This window comes from Mus caroli, unplaced genomic scaffold (assembly GCF_978045245.1).
Source record: "Mus caroli unplaced genomic scaffold, Mus_caroli_1 scaffold_10, whole genome shotgun sequence".
Classification (NCBI taxonomy): Eukaryota; Metazoa; Chordata; class Mammalia; order Rodentia; family Muridae; genus Mus; species Mus caroli.
Window position 1 is genome coordinate 2,821,708 of NW_028227265.1, and position 13,575 is coordinate 2,835,282.

At 48.0% G+C, this 13,575-nt stretch overlaps 1 long non-coding RNA gene across 1 annotated transcript; it reads left to right on the forward strand.

Annotated features, from left to right (window-relative positions):
• Nucleotides 1–1,732: 1,732 nt before the first annotated feature.
• On the forward strand, nt 1,733–4,387 carry LOC147002183 (uncharacterized). Its single transcript, XR_015048705.1, has 3 exons — nt 1,733–1,937; nt 2,429–2,544; nt 4,170–4,387. It is a non-coding gene; the product is annotated as an uncharacterized LOC147002183 (long non-coding RNA).
• The last annotated feature ends 9,188 nt before the right edge of the window (nt 4,388–13,575 follow it).

Sequence of the window (13,575 nt, forward strand, 5' to 3'; positions counted from 1 at the left end):
ACCTTCCTGTTGGGGAGTCTGGACCCATCATTCTCCTTGAAATCAACTCTTCCTGACTTCTGATCTCAGAAACTCCAAGACCACAGATGTGAATACCTTTCTAAACATATCTTTGAAAGTTTAAATTTCATCTTTTAAAAGTTGACAGCAAAAAACTTGCATCCCACCCATAGGTTATTGATTTGTTTTGGTATTCAAATACTGTTTTTTTTTTTTTTTTTAAAGACAAACAAACTAGGAAACCAGATGAGACCAAAGCCCAGGGGAAGTGCATGGAACTTCTCCCCAAGCTGTGGATACTCTTAGAATCCAAAACGCATTTTTTTAAGCTGCTTCTGGAATGTTCTCTTCAATCTGAGGCGTGGAACAGTGTATTAATGATCTATGTAACTGAATAGCACAGTAAGGCACACTCCTAGCCCTCAGATGCTTAGAAGGCCACGGACCAATTTGGAGATGTCTGAGGAGAGGTGGTGAGTCCTAACGATCAATGTGATTGGCTTAGGATCCAGGCCAAGGACCAATCAGGAGACGTCTGAGGAAAGGCGGAGTCCTAACGATCAATGTGATTAGCTTGAGACCCTCCTAGGAGACTAGCAGCAGGGAGTATCCCAGGGGCTTGTCTGTGGAGCTACATTGTACTCAGTCCCCTTGGTGTGTTATTTTTCTCTGCTTCCTGGGAGCCATGATTTGAGCTTCTCTGCCTCACCATACTCTCCACCACATGCACTAACACCTCTGAGACCGTGAGCCTAAATAGACCCTTCCTCCCTTCAGTTGTCCATGTTAAGTACTCCGGCCAAAATACTAAATAAATGTATACAAAGACATCACAAGATGTAGAAAGGGGGCATGTGTGAACATGGTGTGCAAAGAGACTCAAATATGAACTCGAAACCCGGATGGGATGTGAGCGGCCTGGGAAGGAGGGTGCAGAGGGGAACTGCGAAAGAGTCTGAGACAGGGAGCCACCTCCACATGAAACCATCAGGTTGATTCCCTTCTGGATACTGAAACTGTGACCCTTTGGAAGTGAAGGTGGGGAGAGCTTAAGTGACAGGAGGGAACCAGACAGGAACCAGGCTAGACTGTTTTGTGAGGCAGAGTTGGGAGGTGAAGGGTGCTGGCCAGCTGGCTGGTGCTCAGATCTGGGGCCAAGCATTTCCCTGCATGCTATGCCACTTCCCACCGTTCTCACACCCAAACCCGTTTCCACGGAGTCCTGTAGAGTCTCCATTCCCCTAGTGCAAGCATTCCTAACTGGTGTACATACCCTATTCCGTTTCATCCCTGCAATCATCCTGCAAGAGGAGCCTCATTATTAGCCTTTCACGGGCCACTTAGGTTTCAGGGAAGGAATGAGGCTTGGTGAGAAAGTTGCCGCAAATCAAGTCATGAATCCGTGTACCTTGGTTCAAGCTCGGATCTGATTTCAAAGCCCGGGGTCCTCGGCGTCTCTCCAGTGGTACCCTGAGTGCACTTTCCCAGGGTGCCAGTAACAAAGGTGACAGAAACCGTGTAGCTTTGAATGACAGAACCCGATTGTCTTATGGTTCTGCAGGCAGGAAGCTGAGATCAAGAGGTCACCAGAGCCACCTGCTTCAGAAACCTACACGGATCAGCCCCTCCCAGTGACACTAGCCACCTGCACCTCAGTGCTACGGCTTTTCAGCCCTCCGAACCACGGTGTCCCTTCCCCGGTCTCTTCTCTTCTCATAAGGATACAGCCTCAGTAGGTTGGACCCCTCCTTACCACCTGTCCTCTTGCTTATATAGGCAAAAAAAGCCCTCCTTCCACATAAAGTCAAGTTCACAAGACTTGAAATAGTTCAGGACCATTTCCCAAGGGGAAGCAACTCAAGCCACAGCATAGTAGTGTCTCTTCAGAGAACAAAACCCAAGGGAGAGAAAGAATCAAGACAGGGTAAGCCAGGAAGGTAAGCAACACTCGACCGTCTGGTTTCTCTCCTCTCCCCTGCTTTCTTCTTTTGTATACTGGGTTGTGATGGGCAAGATATTCACAGAACAGAATGTTAAATTAAGAAGGGTTATCAATCCAGATATTTACATTTTGTTCGTATAATGCAGGGTCTCGGGTAACCCAGGTTAGCCTCAGACTCACTATGTTGCTTAGGTTGACCTTGATCTTCTGTCCTCCCCAACCCCCAATGTCACTTCTTGAGGGCTGGTTTACAGGGATATACCAACATGCCTGGGTTATAGGGATGTACCAACATACAGGGATTGAACCCTGGACTTCATGCATGTTAGACAAGTATTCTACCAACTAAACTGCATCTCTAGACCCAGATAGTTAAATCTTTGATGAGCAGCCCCCCACATTGGAGGAAACAAGGAACGGAGGGAAAAGAGAAGCCAGCAATCGACCCAGATGAGTGCCAATGGTGGTTTGCTCATCTGTTGCCAGGCAAGCACAGCCCAGCAAGCTCACCCAGGAACCGTCAGCTGCTGTGCACCATGATAAATGTTTGCATTTGAGCCTGCTCCACGTGTTTCCTCCTGATTTCTGGTCTGTGTCTTTGGGTGAGTTTGCATGAAAAGGGAAGTTTGCTTACTGGACCGACATACAAGGGCCAAGAGCTAAGACATCCAGCCTGCACCTTCATCTCGGACATCTGCAGTAAATCTTTTAAAACTAACATCCTTGGGGCAGAAGCAGATGTCACTAAGCAATGGAAGAGGAAGGGGTGTCAGTCTGTGGCTAAGCAGGTCAAACGCAGTATTGTTCCTGGGAAACAAAGGTACTGTTTGGGGTTCTTGGTCTCATTAACAAAAGAATTTAAAGATGGACTCAGAAGGAGGGTTAAGACCAAGTTTATTAAAATTTGGGGGGAAAACAACAGGGCAGAAAACGTCCAATCCCAGCAGCGGCCAGAGGAGGGGAGAGGCAGAGAGTGAGTTTTTGGTCAGGCATGGAAGTTAGAGTAACAGTGGGAATGTCCAGAGCAGCAGGTAAGGCATCTCAGGGGTGCCCAGCCACAGATGTGTGTTCAAAGGAACCTGATTCCAGGCTCTGTGTCCTATGAAAAGGTTGTTTCAGAGACACGGGATAGAAATAGAAGTGGAGACAGCCTAATATGAGATGCAAATCACCCTAAGAATGGGGAGTAGGGATGAGGGGAGGAAAGAGCCTGAAAGGTGTGAGCCATGTGTCTCCCCAACCCTTTATAGGACATTTGCATGACCCCACCTCTCTGAGTTAGTGTATCCTTGACCTTTCTCAAGCATGATGAAGAGATGTGTGTGCAAGTGGTGTGTAAAAGCCCATGCCCACAAGTGTTAGGACCTGAGCCCCAGTCCTCAGATTCCACATAACCCAAGCAGCAGCATGCCTGTCTGTACGCCCAGCACTACCCCCGGGACATGAAAGGTGGAGTCAAGAGGATCCCTCTAAGCTCACAGGCTAGCTACCTTGGCCTGTGCCTCAGGAAACCAGAGACTGTCTCAAACAAAGCAACAATGAGAGCTGTAGTGGAGCATGGAGACTCCATGCTCGCACCATGATGTACATGATGCTCGCCCACATACATACATACATACATACACACACACACATGTTCACACCATGATGTACATACATACATACATACACATGCACAAATACACACATATGTGTATGACATTCTGGATTATGTGCTGATTTTTAGGATGTATTACTTAAAGTGTAGCCTCTTTGTGTGTGTGTGTGTGTGTGTGCGTATGTGTGTGTATGTATGTATGCATGCATGTGTGTGTGCATGTGTGTATATGCATGTAGGTGCATGCATGTGTGTATATGTGTATGTATGTGTTTATGTGTATGCATGAGTTTATGTGGTTATGTGTGTATTTGTTTGTGTGTGTGTGTGTGTGTGTGTGTGTGTGTGTGTGTGTGTGCAGGTGCAAGCATGTGTGTATGCATGTGTGTGCATGCAAGTGTGTATATGCATGTGTGTGTGTGTTTATGTGCATGCATGTGTTTATGTTTGTATGTGTTTATGTGTGTGTGTGTGCGCACACAAGCATGTGTGTATGCATGTGTGTGCATGTGTCTGTAGGTGCCCATGTCCATGAGTGCATCTATGGATGTCACTCAATCTGGTTGTAGTGTAATTATTCTGTGGAGCACAAACGCTCAGATATCCTTTCCTGTCCAAATGTGTCTTTAGATCTGCAGAAGGGATGTGTAGGAATGAAAGAGGGTTCATGATGATTTCCGGTAAGCACGTGGTTCCACCGCTGCCCAATGTGGTGAACTCTGGTGTCAGGCTCATTTCTGAGACTCTTAGTCCCAGTGCATCCAGCCTTCTGCCAGGGAGGAAAGAGTTTTGAAGATCACCCTGGCGATGCTGCTTCTAGGACTGCAATTCCTAGTATCGTGAGTCAGAGGTAAGTGGGTCTCTCCCCCTCCCCGCCCCCTCTCTCCCTCCCCCTCCCCTCTCTCTCTCCCTCCCACGCTCCCTCTCCCCCTCCCCCTCCCCCTCTCTCTCTCCCTCCCACGCTCCCTCTCTCCCTCCCCCTCCCCCTCTCTCCCCCTCCCCCTCCCCCTCCCCCTCTCATCTCTCTCTCTCTCTCTCCCATCTCTGTCCCTTTCTCCCCCTTTCCCTGTCCCTCTCTAACATATATAAAGACAGGTTCTTTCTGAATCACAGTTTGCTCATCTAATCTGGGCCAGGCCTGGACTCCTCTCCTTTATTTATTTTCTCAGCCCCAGGGATATAGTAGCTACACTGCCATCCAGCAAGGGAAGAGATGGTTTTATTTTATTAATTTAAATTTTTATGTGTATGTGTTTTGCCTGCATGTATGCATGCATTAGTGTGTGTGTGTGTTTGCATGACTATGTGTGCTCTGAATGTAAAAGAACAGTCTTCAGAGGATACACAAAATATGTGCGCCCCACAACCTGCCTCAGGCACTCTGAAGATTTCTGGGCCAGAGTATAGAAGTCGGACTTGAAACCTAAGTGGGCTCTGAAAACTAAGCAATGAGATGTTGCTCAGAGGCCCTGGCCCCTCCAGCATTTCACAGGAGCTTCGACTGAAGAGGCTTTCCACGACGTAACCATTACTCACGTATTACCTGCGCAAACTCCAAAAGCCACGTCCAAAATGAACGCAATGAAACACACGCACCTCCCCAGCTGATCCCCTCTCCCTTTTCTCTCTTCCTGGAAATTCCCTGGCTTGGAGCATGTGCACCCTGAGATGATGGACACCTGGAGCTCTCTCATCTTAGCATTGCCCAAAAGTTGCTTGAGCGGATACAGGACAGAAACGTGGCTGGTTTGCCACCGTTTCAAGAACCAATGAAGTTCGCAAGGATCCAAAGCCAGGTAAACCTGAAGGAATGTGCTCTTGGGTTTCCTCATCAGACTGACAGGAGTCCCCGGAAACAGCGAGAACAAGCAGAACAGAGCACCCGAGAGACAGCGGGGTCCTCAGTTAGTCCTGCATCTCCCCCACATTCTGTGGCCGAGGCCTGATGCTCATCCTCACCTCGCAAGACAAGGAAAGAGAAAGGGTGTGGTAAATGGAAAGGAGCCCTCGACTCTAGAGTCTAGTGGGCGTCTCTCCCCAGCTAAGAAGCGTGAATTCCCAGTCAACAACAGCTTAAGGCTCCTCTTCCTTCCGGCTGTCAGTACACTCTTCTAGGAATCTCACCGGAAGTCCTGTACATGGGAAAGAACCTCTTGTGCAATCCTGGTGGTTCCTGGTTTTATTTATCAGATTATATCCCCCATCCAAGTCACCTCCAGAGCCACCCTAAATCTCTCATTAGAAAAAGAGGAAAAATATTTTGTGTCAACCCGTTGAGGTATAACTTGAAAGTCATCAAAACAGTATATTCCTGCTGCTAGGACAGACTTCTAGGACAGACAGACTCTCCTGGAAGCCCACATCTGTGTTCGTGGGCTGCCTATCCATTCCCCCAAATAGCTTTCTTTCTACTTTTAACAAACTCCTTCTCTGCTTCCACTGGTTTCTCTTGAACTTCTTCCTGCATCAGTATCCTTGAAAGGCCCCTGAAAGGTTGAGGGAACTCCTCTGACCACACCTCTCACCACTGTGGAGACCCTCCTGCACCACACTCTTCTTTCTGGGATGTATGGGGGCCGGGCATGTTAGGGCAGAAGAGTCCTCTGAAAGAGTAACCAGTGTTTGTGACTGCTGTGTTGTCTCTCCAGTTCCAGGCTCTCTGGATCCTGAAGTCTCACTCTTCCAGCTTCAGCCTTTGACTTCATATATGGTCACATTTATTTAGCTTTCATCGTAGGAAATTCTGGAGGGCTTGGGGAAATGACTAGGCAGGCAAGAACATCTGATGACCAAGCTTGAAGACTGCAGTTCAAATCTCTAGCATGCGTGTAAGAAGCTGGGCATAGTCACACTTACAGGTAACCCCAGTGATGTGCAAGATGGAGACAGGAGGATTACCCAGACGTGTCTACTGCCAACCTAGCTCTGGATTCGCTGAGAGGTCATCCTATAGGGGACAAGGCAGAGAGTGACAAAGCAGGACACCTGCCTTCCTCCTCTAACCTCTACAAGTGCACAGGTGTATAAAGCAACTAACACATATGTGTAACAACACACACACACACACAGACACCAGGTCCGTCTTGACTATGAAGTTCATGAGTCTATGAAACTTTGGTGCTGAGAGATAAACCCAGACTTTGAAGTCAGACTTAAGCCAACTACTAAAGCACGTGTGACTTTGGGCAAGCCAAGCTGCCTTGCCTCTCTAAACATTGGTTCTTCATGTGAGAGCCCAGGTATGGATCTGGGAGATGACTTAGCTGGTAAAGTGCTTGCCCTGCAACCATGAGGACTTGAGTTTAATGCCCAGAATCCACACTAAAGAGAAAAACAAAACAAACACATACACAAAAAAACCTAGAAGTGTTGGCTTACACTTGTAGTTCCAGTACTTGGGACTTGGACTTTGGTGATTTCAATATGCTTGCCCCAGGGAGTGGCACTATTAGGAAGTGTGGCCTTGTTGGAGGAAGTGTGTCGCTGTGGGGGTGGGCTTGGAGACCCTCATTCTAGATGCCTGGAAGTTAGTCTCCTGTCTCCCTTTGGATGAAGACTTAGAACTCTCAGCTCCTCCTGCAACATGCTTGCCTGAATGCTGCCAATGCCTCTTGCCTTGATGATAGTGGGCTAAACCTCTGAACCTGTAAGCCAGCCCCAATGAAACGTTGTCCTTATAAGAATTGCCTTGGTCATGGTGTCTGTTCACAGCAGTAAGACCCTAACTAAGACAAGGACTCAGGTAGATAGATCCCTTGGCCTCACCAGTCAGTCTAGTCTGCTTGGCAAGTTCAGATCAAAGAGTCTCAAAAAAATAATACAGATAGTATGAAGAAAGGACACCTGGGATTGTCTTCTGGCCTTTCACACACATGTATACACATACAAGCAACACACACACACAGGCACCCATAGGCACATGTGCACACATACACTCACACAAAAGGTTCAAAGCCAACTGCCAAGCATTGCCCCAAGTATGGAGCAAGAAACTACTTATATGCCATATGGGAGAGAGAGAGAGAGAGCTTGGTGCGGGGCAGGTGCCAAGGTAAATATCCGATCCAGCTGCTCTCTATCCACTCCAGTTTCTGATGGGTCAAAAGCACAGCCTGTAATAAACACAATGTTGCCTCTGTCTTTGCTTTCCTTTCACTCCTGGGGTCCTGCTTCAGACAGAAGGAAGCAACAGCAAATATCAGAGAACCCTATTGAAAGTGTCACTCATCCATTGAAATGTCCTTTCTATTCAAGAATGCGATGATTAATTATTCATTGCTTTTGGAGCTGAAAGCAAGGACAGGGCTCTCTGCCTAAAAGCCAGAGCTTGACAACAGATTTTCAACGGCCAGATTTTGGTCATGGACTGGTTCCTATGGGATGGACCCCAAGTCTCAGATGTACAGGGCTGAGAGGCATGCAAACTTCAAATGGAGCGATTGCTCCGTGCCCTCCATGCCTGAGATAGATCTCTGGGAGTTAATTCCCTGCATGGGTGGCCTGAGTCCTTTGGCCTCCAGCCCCATGGCTCATTCCGCCACTCTGGGCAAGCAGTAACCGCCCACCCCAGTGCACGTCTTTCTTTCACGGCTCATGGCATGAACAACTCATTAATTCTCCAGGGCCGAGGTTGGGGATTACGTCAGTCTTACACCCCACTGTAAGTGGTCTAAATGCCAGGGTGGCCGTGTTTGCAGGGCTGCATTCGTGCCAGGGGTGCAGACCTATCAATACATAGTTCTGAAATAAGCTTCTCTTCCATCGGGTGTGCTTCTGGGCAGCAGATTTCAAAATGGAAGCTCAGTGCCTAGCCAGGATGCAGGCACGGGAGCGCTTGGGGGATTCTTCTGGCCTCTTCAGGGTAGGTGAGATCTTGCTTGCTGTGTCCCCAGGAGGAACAGGAGGCAGAGCTAAGCCAGGCGGTGTGGAGTTTCACACATGTCTCCAAAGACGAGCTTCCTGTGGTGTAGACACGGGACTGCTGCGGGAGGAGGGGGAGTGTCGGGCAAAGGAGGCACAGTGACACATTTCCTGAGGCCCTGGGCTGTGAGCCTGCACAGCGGGGGCAGAGTGCCATCTGGTGGTCACTGGTTAGCATTGCAGGCACCATCCGGGCCTTTTTCTCATTAATGGAGACCTCAGAGGGAACTCATTTGGGCTTTTAAAAGATCTGTTTCAAAACACCAACGGAAGACGAGGAGGTCAGATGTGCCCGCTCCCTCTCTTCATTATACCTCCGGATACTCACTGCCTCACATCCTCCTTGAACCAGACAACGACTTCAATGGCTTCAAGGCCAGTTTTGTTTAGTTTTTAGAGACAGGGTCTCAAACTTGCCTTGTGTTCAAGAATGACCTTGAGTTTTGGTTCTCCCGTTTCCACCTCCTGAGTGCTTGAATTATAGAGGCACATCATCACACCATCGTGCTGGGGATCAAACCCAGGACTTCATGGATGATAGGCAAGCGTTCCAGCAACTCAGCTGCACCCCAGCCCCAGGGCCAGCACTTGATGCGAGCTTGCAGCTCTGAGAAGTCTGCCTTGCCTTACACCGCCGCCCCCCCCCGACCTTGTTCTCCCTGTCACGACCCCACTAACACTTGAGCACAGGAGTCCCTGTCTCACCCCTGCCTGAAACACACGTACATTCTTCTCTAGTCTGCTGAACCCCACACTTTTCAAACTCTATCTGTGGACATGTTGACACACTCAGAACACCAGCCTCATGGGTGTTCATGCTAATAGACCAGATCACAGGCCATATCAAGCGCCTCTGATACGCGGAGGAGGCCTGACATGTGACCAAGTAGCTGTGAAGATGGCTCTGGCTTCGGTAGTCGCGTCCCACACAATGAGTGACTCAGTTAACATTTTCTTTGTTCTGGGGCTAGAAGTCTGAGGTCAAGGTCTTCTTCTAAGGTTGGTGTCTTTGGAGGCCTCCCAAGGGCACGGTACAACTGTTATCTCTCCGTGTCCTCAGCGGTCTTTACTCTACGACTGCCTGTACCCTAATCTACTTCTTATAAGGACATCGATCATGTTGAAATAGGACGTATCCTCCTGACTGCTTTTTACCTTAGTCATCTCTTTGAAGGCCTTGTCCCCAAATGCATCCATCTTCTGAGGAAATGATCCCCTTCTGGGGATTAAGACTTGAGCATTGTGTTGCCTCTGCCCCTGGTTGCCCAGTAGACTCGATGGGGGGATCCTATTGCTGAAGACATCACACACATAGGCTACTGGAAATAGAGAAATCAAGTTAGTGGGGACCAGGAAGCTTCAACCCTGTGGCCAGCTCTCAGTACTGAAAGGCAGTCAGGGCTAAAATGTCACCAATTATCTTTTCAAGCTGAGAGCCCTGTGAATAGCAGTAATTGTTATGCTATTGTTTCCAGTTGGACTTGGGGCCAACTCCACAGGAGGAGACAGATGTCTGGTACCACAAATCTGTCCAAGATGCCATGGTTGGGGAGCAAATCTGTCCATGTGCTGTGGTCAGGGAGCCCCAAAGATCCCAGAGCAAACGTACTGCTTATTATCATACTAAAAAATCAAATTGCTCTTTAAGATTTATTTACTTATTTTATATGTGTACATTGTCGCTGTCTTCAGACACACCAGAAGAGGGCATCAGATCCCATTACAGATGGCTGTGAACCAACATGCGGTTGGTGGAAATTGAACTCAGGACTGTCAGAAGGGTAGTGGGTGCTTTTAACCGCTGAGCCATCTCCCCAGCCCTCAAATTGCCCTTTAAATTTATAACTGTATACCATTGATTGGTGCAGTTCCCAGCCCTTATCAGAAAAGTGCCTTTGTGCAGTAGATGGCGGTTAACACAGAAACTCACAACCAATCAGAGGGCAGAGAGTAAATGTTGTTGGAGGGCTCAACAAATGAAGCATCTATATTATTCTCTCTGCCCAAGGCTTGGCAACCGTCGTGGAAGAGGGCTGAAAAGACTGTAACACCCAGAGATCGGAAAGGGGCCAAGAGAAATGTCTTCCGGACACAACTGGACTGCGGCACCCCTGAACGCACGGCCATTGTGGTTACCTGCGCAAGATCAAGCTGTCTATAGTGTAGAACGGAAGGGGCGTGGCGTGGAAGGGAAGGGGCGTGGCGTGGAAGGGAAGGGGAGGGACATGAACGGGGTAGGGCTGACAGTTGATATCTTCTAGGGGAGGAATTATCAGTTTTTGTTAAGTGTACAACCCCTGGTCGGTTAATCATGCTCCAGTGGCTAGCCCTACACTCAGGAGTAAATGGGCAGCGCAAATTCATCTGTTTAAAAAAAAAAAAAAAGAGGAAAGGAAATAAACAACAAAATTAAGTGCATAAAGTTGGGGGAGGGCGGAATACAGGTGGATCTGGGAGGGGTTGGGGCAGAACGATGGGGTGAATATAATCAAAATGTATCGTAAACGTGTATGAAAATCTCAAGAGATTGTTTAAAATACATTTTAAATACTTCATATGAATTTAGGGGACCAAAACCGTGTGCTATTTTAGGTGGGTGTTTTTGCAGGGGTGGGGGTTGTGAATAGAGACTCCCGTGGCTCAGGCTGGCTGCCAACCTAGGATGCAGCCTGTATTACTATGCAACCTCGGATGACCTTGAATTCTGACCCTCCAGCTTCTGCCTCCCAAGTGCTAGGATTATAGGCCTATACCACGTCTGGTTTATATAGTTCTGAGATTTGAACCTTTGGCTTCACATATGCTAGGCAACCAATCTAACCAGACCCCATCTCTAGCCCCTCAGTGAAATTTCGTGCTTTGATGGAATAGTACACATCACACAGGAAAGGGCAAATTACAACCAACAGTCAGGGTTGCCACCATCTGTGTTTATAAATAAAACTTTATTAGCACACAGTCTTACTTCTTCCTTCCTATATTGTCTATGGTGACTTTTATGTTCAATGGCATAGTTGGGAGGCTGCAGTAACAATAGTCATGTGGTTTGGAAAGCCTGGCATGTTTACATATTAGTTCTTTATGGAGAAACGGTCGACTTCTGCTCTACAACACACTCTTGGGGTCAGCTAGTTTTGAACCCCTAGGGACTCTGCATAGTTTATTGGCTCTGTACCAATAGATAGCAATGGCACAGGAACCTTCGCCCATCAACACGAAGCCAATCTGAGGCTGGGGTGCAGTTCAGTGGTGACGCACTTGTCCTAGGCTTCATCCCAGCACTGAAAGGGGAAGTGCTGCTTGTGACGTGGACTACTCACTGCCTGACCCTACGTGTCCTCGTATCCTTGGGGGTCGGAGGTGAGGTGGCACAGAGTCAATGACCCAGACTCCAAGAGCAGGTGAGAAACTCCTCTGCAGCAAGCTCATCTGAACACTGCTGCAAGCTCCTTTTAAAACCCTCCACCCGTGCCCCATTGGTTCCAAGAAAGCATCTCTTCCAAACAGCAGCTTCTGATTGGCTGGTAGTGTCTGTGCGCGCAATCTCAGGCAGTCCTCAACTATGCCTGGGCTGCGCAGAGGTGGCTCCACTGTTCCTGTTACAGGGAAGAAAGGGAGAAAGGAAGAGAATGGGAGGGAACAGGGGAGCTAAGAAGGGAAGGGAGACGGAGAGGGAGTGAGGGAAAGGGGGAGATAGAAAGGAGCCATGTTTCCCACTGATGAAGCTCTCTTGACTTCTATTCCGCAAGGACAATGCTACCTTGCTGTTCTTTCACCGGTGATGAAACTTCATTTCGCATGTTAAGCAAACATCATCTTTTTACCCTTTAAGGTATCAATGTTCATTTTCCTGGACAAGATCGTGGCCTTGGGATTAGGGGAACGATGTTTTCGTTCTTAGAAAATACATCCCAAAACACTTAAGAGTTATGAGGCTTAATATGGCTCAAGTTCTGTGAATCTGTGTGTCTGTCTGCCTGTCTGTGCGTGGACCACGTGGAGGAGAAAGAGAATATGAGTGGCTGGTGAGTCCAGCTAAAGGCCACGGGGTGTCCTTGAATGCCGCATTGTTCACTTAGTAGCACTGTAGCTTTGACAATTTTCAGAATAAAAGGGGGGTATGTTTTTCTATATACTCTGAGATAAGCAGTCAGGTGCCTCCATGGGGTTTTTCGGCTGTCTGACTTTTATAGTGTGTGCTGCAAATTAAATGTTAATGTCTCCATTGCCCATCGACCCCATTTCTATTAGTTGTGTGTGTTTGTGTGTGTGTGTGTTTTACAGTTCTGGGCCTCTTGCACTCTTGCATACTAGAGAGAGACTACACTGACCTACATTCCGAGCCTCCCTTTTAGATTTCTTTTTCTTTTTTCTTTTTTTAATTTGAGACGGAGTCTCATGTATCCCAGGTTAGCCTCTGACTCACTAAGCACCTAAGGCTGGCCATGAATTTATGATTCTCTTCCCTCCCTCTCCCAAGGTATGGGGAGTTGGGGGGGGAGTCCTCTGGTTTATTTGATGTTGGAGATCGAACCCAGGGCTTCATGCATTTGAGGTAAGCATCCACCAACTGAGCCATGCCTGCCGAACTATTCTAGAGTTCTTAATGATGTTGACTGATCAAGATATTGAAGTGGAGCATCTTCAAGCTAGGCATACCACCATCCTACAGGATGCTTTTGTGGCTGTTTGTCTTTATTTATGATTGTGTGTGTGTGTCCATGGAAGTGTCTGTGTAGGTAAATGCCACACTCACATGTAGGTGCCTGCAAAGGCCAGAGAAAAGGTGCAAGACACCCTGATGCAGTAATTGTAAGGCATATGAGCCACTTAATGTGGGTGCTAGGAATTGAACTCAGGGCCTATGTAAGAGCACTGTATGCTCTAAACCACACAGCCATCTCTCCAGCCTCTCCTAGAAGGTCTCTTAAGAGAAGTAAGCCTTGGAGCTGGTGGGGTAGCTCAGGAATCCTACTGCTCTTATAAAGGACTTGAGTTTGCATCCCAGAACCCCACATAAGGCAGCCTGATCTGGCCTCTGTGGGCACCTAAAACTTATGGTACAAACCCCTTCACAAATTGTATAAACCCCTACACAGACACACAGACAAGATGA